The sequence below is a fragment of the Pygoscelis adeliae genome, unplaced genomic scaffold (assembly GCF_000699105.1).
Source record: "Pygoscelis adeliae isolate BGI_AS28 unplaced genomic scaffold, ASM69910v1 Scaffold22, whole genome shotgun sequence".
Classification (NCBI taxonomy): Eukaryota; Metazoa; Chordata; class Aves; order Sphenisciformes; family Spheniscidae; genus Pygoscelis; species Pygoscelis adeliae.
Genome location: NW_008824350.1, coordinates 2,655,555 through 2,663,611, shown reverse-complemented (window position 1 = coordinate 2,663,611; position 8,057 = coordinate 2,655,555). Strand labels below are relative to the sequence as shown.

The following is an 8,057-nucleotide window of genomic DNA, read 5'->3' as shown; positions in this document are numbered from 1 at the left end:
AGGGAAAGGATTTCTCTGTTTTGCAAAGTATTTAGAGGCTTCTTTCAGGGGCTAGTTGCCACAATAGGAAAACAAAACAAAAGAAAACATCAGAACATGTGGGACACACTTGGACTGAATTTGACTAAAACCCAATTTCACTGGGAATGTTTGTGGGGTAGGGGCCAAGTTCTGACAGATTATGGCACGTACCCAACAGTGTTGTAGACTGTATATGGAGCCAAGATCTGGAAGGCCAGAGTTAAATGGGATGGATCTGGGTCCACATGCCTGTATTTGAAAATCTGCACCCCACACTGGGTATTAAAAACTCTGCCTTTAGAGGACTTTTTATTTCAAATGTATTTAAAATTCCTAAGTACAAACTGTGCTTGCATTTATTTGCATATCTGGCCTTCTGCATCAAACCTTTCTATTGTTACAGTTGTCTTGTCCTGAATGTACATTTTCCCATGCATAAGAATATGTATGATGGGATTGAGAAGTCTTAGACAATTTTTAATTACATTTAGGTACATTCATTCAACATCTGACTGCCTTCAAATCAGCTAAAACACATTTACACATAAAAATGGGCAGATTCAGTTTACTAAATGCTTACTTACTGATAACACTTGTACTGTTCAATAAAGATATATGACCCTGGTAAACTGTTAGCTTATTTAAACCTCCCAGATACTGGGGAAAAAAAGTTTCTATGAGTAGAGGATCAGCCATTCTGGGAACTCAGCGGTGAAATAGAGATATCAGTAAAGAGGAATGTATGAGGCTCACCCCTGTCTGGGAACCTGAACTGTAGTTGAAATGCAAAATGACATCCACTTTCCTTTCTGGTCTCATAAGGGGCGGGTAACTGGTAGCAAAGGCAAATGCTGTATCAATCAGGATGAGGCAGTCTGTTGCTGCTGTCAGGTGGTTGGGCTGAGAGTCAAGCTCACAGTCTGGAAAAGAAGCATTTTTTTTTTCAGGGGTGGTGCTCAATACAAGAGATGTGCTGAGGAAAGTCAATTGTTAACAAAAAGAGAATTCAGCTTTTCTTGGGTTTTAGACCTACCTATATAGCTGATAGCAGCAGTTCAGTCATTTCTCAGTTCCTCATCTGGCTTCTTCTTTTCACTCTTTACTCTGCAATTTCTTTGGCTTTCCTCTAATTAAGAGGGATTAACTTGGGGCTCAGGAGAATAGAGTTAATTTCATCCCCTGGTTTTGTGTGTGACTCTGATCAGGTCGATTATTATTATTTTTTTTTTAATATGGAAGAGATTAAAATGTCACCTCATTGTCTCAACATACTAAAGATTAAAGATGTTTCGTGCCTTGTAGGCTACGAGAACAGGCACACAGCTACTAAGGTAGGCAGCCGAGGCAGGCATAACCCCCGTGTGCAACATGGAAGACCTGGTAGCAGGCTGAGCACTAAATCCCAAACTGTGTAACAGGCAATAGTGTTACAAAGGCTATATCTTACTTATAAGTAAAACGGTAACACGAAACAGGGCTCCCTCACACATCCCTTGAGTACTGGCTGGGCAAGAGACAGCGTATGATAACACCAGTGCCACGCCACAAGTGCGCAGGCTGGCTGGCTGTCACATCAGCAGACATACGCTGGTTGACTAATCTCAGGGTCTTTCTCATCTATCAGTTGCCGGTCTTCATGAAATTTTTAAGAACTTATTTTTGAAGCCTCTCCTGCTAGCTATTTTCAGCTTTTGGTAAAGGTTTCAAATATTATTGGAGGACGGGAACAGAATGAAAAGGCAGTTGGCTTGATAAACTTTTAAGCATTGTTTCTTTGTCACAAGGATGGTTTAAAATGTGACTAAAACCACGGTGCTATTACCATACCTTTCCATTTGGAAAACTCGCTCTCCAGGTAGTTGTTGTTCATCTGAAAGCCCTTCAGGAAGTTATGGATTTCTGAAGCTGCTGGACGTAACATGGCAACATCTCGGAAAATGTCTGAAAAGCTGTCAGTGGGACAAACCACTCGAGTATCCAGCTCATTTGGTCTTGCAGGGAATAGGGTTTCATCATCTGCAGAAGAAGGAGTAACAGTTCTTGTATGTGGTCTCATTGTTGAGGTTGATCTGTGCAATGATAATTTGTTTTAACACATTTGGCAAAACTTGGACTTCTTTCTCTTTTTATTTCCAGGATCTCCACAAATCTCACAGTTTTTCAGATTTGAAAAAATCCATTTCTTCTTCTCAGTCCACAGTGGTAAAGGCCTTGTTTGTACTGTAAATTAATCCATCTCATCTACTATAATTTTCTTTGCTTTCTTTGTGATTTTATCCACTACAATATCCTGTACTTATCCTGTCTTCCTTTGCTACTCCATGTTACATTTTATCTCTCAGCCACACACATAAAAAAGCCACACAATCACAATCTTTTGGCCACACAAACATAATTAATATTCCTTACTAGCAAATGCAAACTCCTTGTTTTAACAACCAGAAACTAGCCCCTACAAGTGCAAGAAGATAAAATAAATCACCCTTTGCTACATTTCTCTTCCTTCTCATCTTTTTTGCTCTGTACTACGTCTCTGTCTTGTGTGTTTCTCCTTGAAATCTGACCCTGCAGATCTTTCTTAATTTGGTAGCGTTTTGCAAATCTCATTCTTAGGACTAGTTTAAAATGGCTTGCAATAGTACTGAAGTTTGTATCTGTGCTTTGTAGACTCCAGAGAGGCAGGGATGGTGATTGCTCTTGTATCTGTGAAGCCTCATGCCATACTCCAACTTCCAAGAGAGGAACTGGAAGACTGTGGATCGCTAGGGAAGGAGGGAAGGCCTCCAGCCTCTCCTAGTCTACAGGGATATTTTTTTTCCAGTTTTACCCTTCTGCTCTGAAAATGGCTCATATGAGGGCCCTTCTGTCTTTGTTTTCCTGTGACAGATCCCGTGGATTCTTTTCTGACACAACTGAAATGATTACCATACTGCAATACATGGCATGAATTTCCTCCTGGTTTCCATGTGGATTACAGGAAACCCTGAAGAGGGAATTCCAAAATGGCTTTGAAAAATTCAGAGAGAGAACAGCAGCACAGAGGGTAAAAGAAAGAAAAAGAAAGAAAAAAAAGAGACAATAAAATAACATAATGGCATAAGAATAACCCACCTATGTCAGTAATTTTGTCTCGGGTCCATTTGTGCCAGAAGTCTTCTGAATGAACAGATATATACCAAGCATCCATAAGATTCAAGGAAAAAACACTGCTCCAGATCCCTGTGGCATAGGATATATTTGGCAGAAAGTAAACTGGTAAAGACCGGGAAGAATTTTCATTCACAATGACCTTCAGTACCTTCTGCATTCTCCAGAAAACTTTATTCATTACATTATCTTAGTGCACAAATAAAAGGGAACGTCTTTATGAATTGGTATATGAATCCATAATATATACAAAGAATCTAATTTATTGGGATATATGAAGACGGTTGGTAGTATAGCTGCAGAACTAAAACTGGTGCTCGGGGGAGGAGCTGAGTGATGGACAGAAGAGGCTGGTGATCGCCTGACCCAGCAATGCCAGCCTGCAGTCAGGGGGATGGGCTCGGCCATGCAGGAAAGAGCTGCAGGACCTATGTAGTCATAGGTCTGTTCGGGGGCTCTGTTCGGGGGCTGGGGTGCAACGGAATTTGCTGAAAACCTTTCAAATAACTGTGTCACTGAAGTAGGTAACACTGCCTGAATGAGGGGACTCTGAGTCATTGGCAGGGAACAGGGACACAAATGTCCCAGCATCGCTCCAGAGAAGGGAAGAAGAAAGTGCCAAGGTGGGAGGTTTAGGAAGGGGGCTGGTGACCTGCTGGCATTTCTGACCACAGAAGGGGAGACCTGGGTACCTTGTTTGACATTGCAGCCAGGGACGGGGAGATTCTGACTGCTTCCTTACACCTCACCACTAGCTGTAGTGAAATCTCCACACAGGCAAATAGTCTTCAACTTCTCAAAAAAACCCTGAAACTTCCTTTATGCAGTTGGTGGAAGTAGGAAGAACAATGAGGCAAGAGATGGCTTTCGCAAAGGGAAAAAAAGATTTCCTTACCGCTTTTGCTGTTCTTATGCAAGAGGGAAAAAAGGTAAATATTATGACCTATTTGCACTCCGAAATGAAAGTGTTATCCTGAAGGATTAATCAGGGTTAGTTGTGGCAGGAACATTCTAGGTAAAAGGCTGTATTTTAGAGACTTGGGTTGCAGAAGAGACTGATGACTTAACTTAGTGGCAATGTTACACAACTTTTGTTCCTGACAAAGACATATAAGTATTGTGAATGTCTCATGTCAGCAATCATAACCACATATGAAATCAAATAAATCTGTTCAGCTGAATGAAATTGCAGAGAAAATAAAAAATCCTGCAGATAGTGACCTGTTATCAATTCTAATATTTTACCAGATATTGCTCCTGGCAGATAAAAAATATACTAACTGCTTCATTTCAGAAGAGGGATTTGTGCAGGGGTGGATTATATTATATTACATTACATTTCCACGAAGCAACAAATCACCTTCCAAAAAGCAGATTCTGGATTCTGGGATTTTCTTCATCAAGCGACCCATGAAGAACTCACTACCAAAATCTTCTGCACGAATGAAGGCGCCATATTTCGGCAATCCTACCTCATAAGGGGTGAATTCCACCCATTCTGAAAGAAAAAGCACAAGGCAGACTGATTACAGCAGCAGAGGCACAAATTAGTTGAATAAAACATATGATATTGGCCAGGTTAAGGCAGACTCATTTCTAACTAACACACTTTGCAAACAGACATTTATTCACTGTACATTTCACAGCATTGAACATGAAGAGTGAATTATCCTCTTACACCTAAATTTCTCTACAAACTTTAGATTTCTGAGGTAATTTAGCAGGTAATTTCATGATAATGTCCTCCATCATCCTGCTTTTGATCCTGAATACAGTTGAATGTACTAAGACGTTCAAAAATTTAACTATTCAAATTCTACTTTTAGGTGGATTGGCCCTTTAGAGGATTTCTGCATTGAACTGATTTCTTTACCTAGTCCTAAACTGACCCCTCTTGGGATTAAACATTAAATGCAATTCTGGAGTATTATTACCTCTAAAATCCTGGTCGCTGATTTTATCCTTCACATTGAGAGAGAGGTAGATGGGCAGGGGATTCTGACCCTGATTTAGTGCCTGCTGCTGATCTGTGAGCTTATGGGAGTCCTCCTGTTTTGAAGAAGGACAGCAGCTGAGGACAGTTCGATGACACAAAGAGCCTCCCACTTCATCTAAGCCTGGGCTCTGACAACACAGTGCATACTGGACTCCACCTAGGATATTTCCCACCAGGTTAGCTGAGAGAGGTGCTATCATCTCTGACCCTCCCCAACCCCAGCACTTCAGCACACAAGTAGTCCTAAGTTAAGTTCATATGCTGAAAAAAATCTGAGATTTCAATGGTAGGAAGAAAATGTTGCTATTCACATTATTTATTTCAGGAAAATGTCTGGAAATATTTGAAAAGCACTCTTGGCACAAAACATTTCATTCAGAAAGAGTAAGCCCTGCCCTGACTGCCCAGAAAATAATCTTTTCCTCAGACCTGTGACAGAGCCAAGCCTCAGACAGAGTTAATATTCAGTGAGCCTTGACCCTTACTGCTTCTGCTGTGGAGCATCTTGCATAGTCAGGCAGGGTGGAAAGGGCACGATGGTTTGGGAGCTGTGCCAAGGCTTGAGAGGGTGCTGAGTTCTGATCCTCCTCCAAGGAGAGCTGCAGGTGCTCCCCCTTGCTGGAGCAGCCCTTGGAGGGATGGCTGTGCCACTGGGCTTCCCTCGGGTGGTGCTGGTCCAGGGGACAGGGTGGTGGCACTGCAGGGGCACTCACAGCTCCCTGCTGAGCCACCCACAGGGAGCCTCTCGCACTATGCTGTGCTCAGGCAGTAGAAATTTGAATGTGTGTGGAGTTATTTGTATTACAGGGGGAATGTTTTCTCTTTCTTAGGTATAAATATCCTATTGGGAAGGAAATATTCATGAATACTAAAATAGAGCCTGAACATCGCTTTGTGGTGGAAATGTTTACAGGGTGATGTACTCCCATTAACAACTGAGAGATACTGTCTTTGGGTTTGGGTTTGTGATTTTTCTTTGCCTTGTCACACTGTGCAGCTCTTCTAAAAGAACAACAGGATTTTCATTTAAATATTTACATGTGAATTCATTTTAAAGTGGTTCATACTATAAGTTTCCTGTTATTTCTCTTTATTCCCACCCTTTCTCTACCAGGTGTGGCGTTAAGATCTGCATAATACAGCCAACAAACACAAGGAATGATACCGCCAAGGCACATGCTTTAGGCATCTATCTGGAAAACAAACAAACAAACAAACAAGCAAGCAAAAAAACCCTTTTCTGTAAGTGTGGTCAAACACTGGCATATGTTGCCCAGAGAAGTTGCGGAGTCTTCACCTGTGGAGATACTCAAAAGCCCATGGTTCAGGGCAGCCAGCTCTAGCTGACCCTGCTTGAGCAGGGCTGTTGGACAAGATGACCTCCAGAGGTCCCTTCCAGTCTCAACCATTTTTTAACTTACTGTCTACCCTCACTTCTATATTCACTAAACATGCAAATCTGAAGAGAAAGGTGCTGCTATTGTACCTTTTCATGTAACATGGTTTCAATGATGAGTCCCCATAGATCTGTGAAACATATCTGATGTCCTTCCTGTTCCCTCTGGCACAACTCTTTCAAATAGTATTTCAGACGATAGGGGGCAAAACACGTAAAGAACTTATTTTTGAGCACTTGCTTTCGGGCATCATTGAGTGTTTCCTTAAGATCCTTTTGGGACCAGTCAGGATCTTCATACAAGTTTGACATGGTCCTAAAGAAAAATAATAAAGAAACACAAGGAGAAATGTGAGTTCTGAAGCAGAGCTTTGGGAAGTTATCATGCCTTGATTTACATGAAAAGCACGTGTGTGTGGTATCGTCCACATGTTTAATTGGGACTGAATTAATTCCAAATGCTGGCAAATACCCACCAATGGAAACAAGAAAAAGCCACAGCAGAAAAAGAATGTCCTTTCTTGATAGTAAAGGTGATACAACTCTTCAGATCACTTCTTGACATCACATATAGAAAATTCCTATGAAGACTTTGCTTATCTTGGTCTTACCATGTTGTGCCAGATAAACCAGTGATGTATGAGACACAGTCCAAGACATTCAGTTCCTGCACACTGAGCAGGTGAGCGTACATGGCCGTCAGAGCTCTGGTTCCACCACCTGTTGTCATGATTGCCACCACAGGTACCTGTTCAATCCCAAAATACATGCATTTAGTGACATGGTCTGAGAAGGGAGAGAGACATCACTGATTAGAAAAGAGAAAGTTACAGCACTGATAAAATAATAAAGATGCTGCATGCCACCAGTCTGCAAGGAGAAGAAAAAACTGAATTAATAATGGGGCATAGAAGGAGTAAGAAATACTTCATTTCATCTGCCAAGCAGCTGTGCATTAGGACATGAAATCCATCATCTCAAACATCATATTTTCAGTGCTCTGTTGCAAAACCAATAACACAGACCAGCAAAAAACTAGAAGGAGTGGTACTTCCTGCCATCTGAACCAGATTCTTATCAGATGCAATAGACCATTGCTTTTTGTGCTGAAGAGCAGCACAAAGGAACTCCAGCCAGTAAGACAGCTTCATCAGGGGCCCAACTTAAATGCCTCTATGCAAAAACACGTAGCATGGGGAATAAACAAGAGGAGTTAGAGACGTGCTCACGCCTGCAGGTCTACAACCTTATTGGCATCATGGAGATGTGGTGGGATGGCTCCTGTGATTGGAGTGTTGGGATGGAGGGATACAGGATCTTTAGGAAGGACAGGCAGGGGAGACAAGGAGGGGTTGTCGCCCTCTATGTCAATGACCAGCTGGAGTGCATGGAGCTCTGCCTGGGGATGGATGAGGAGCCGACCGAGAGCTTATGGGTCAGAATTAAAGGGAAGGCAGGGACAGGTGACATTACAGTGGGGGTCTGCCAAAGGCCACC

The 8,057-nt window shown here is 42.0% G+C and overlaps 1 pseudogene; it reads right to left on the bottom strand.

Annotated features, from left to right (window-relative positions):
- Positions 1 to 8,057, bottom strand: part of LOC103912810 — a 42,055-nt pseudogene that overhangs the window by 4,658 nt on the left and 29,340 nt on the right.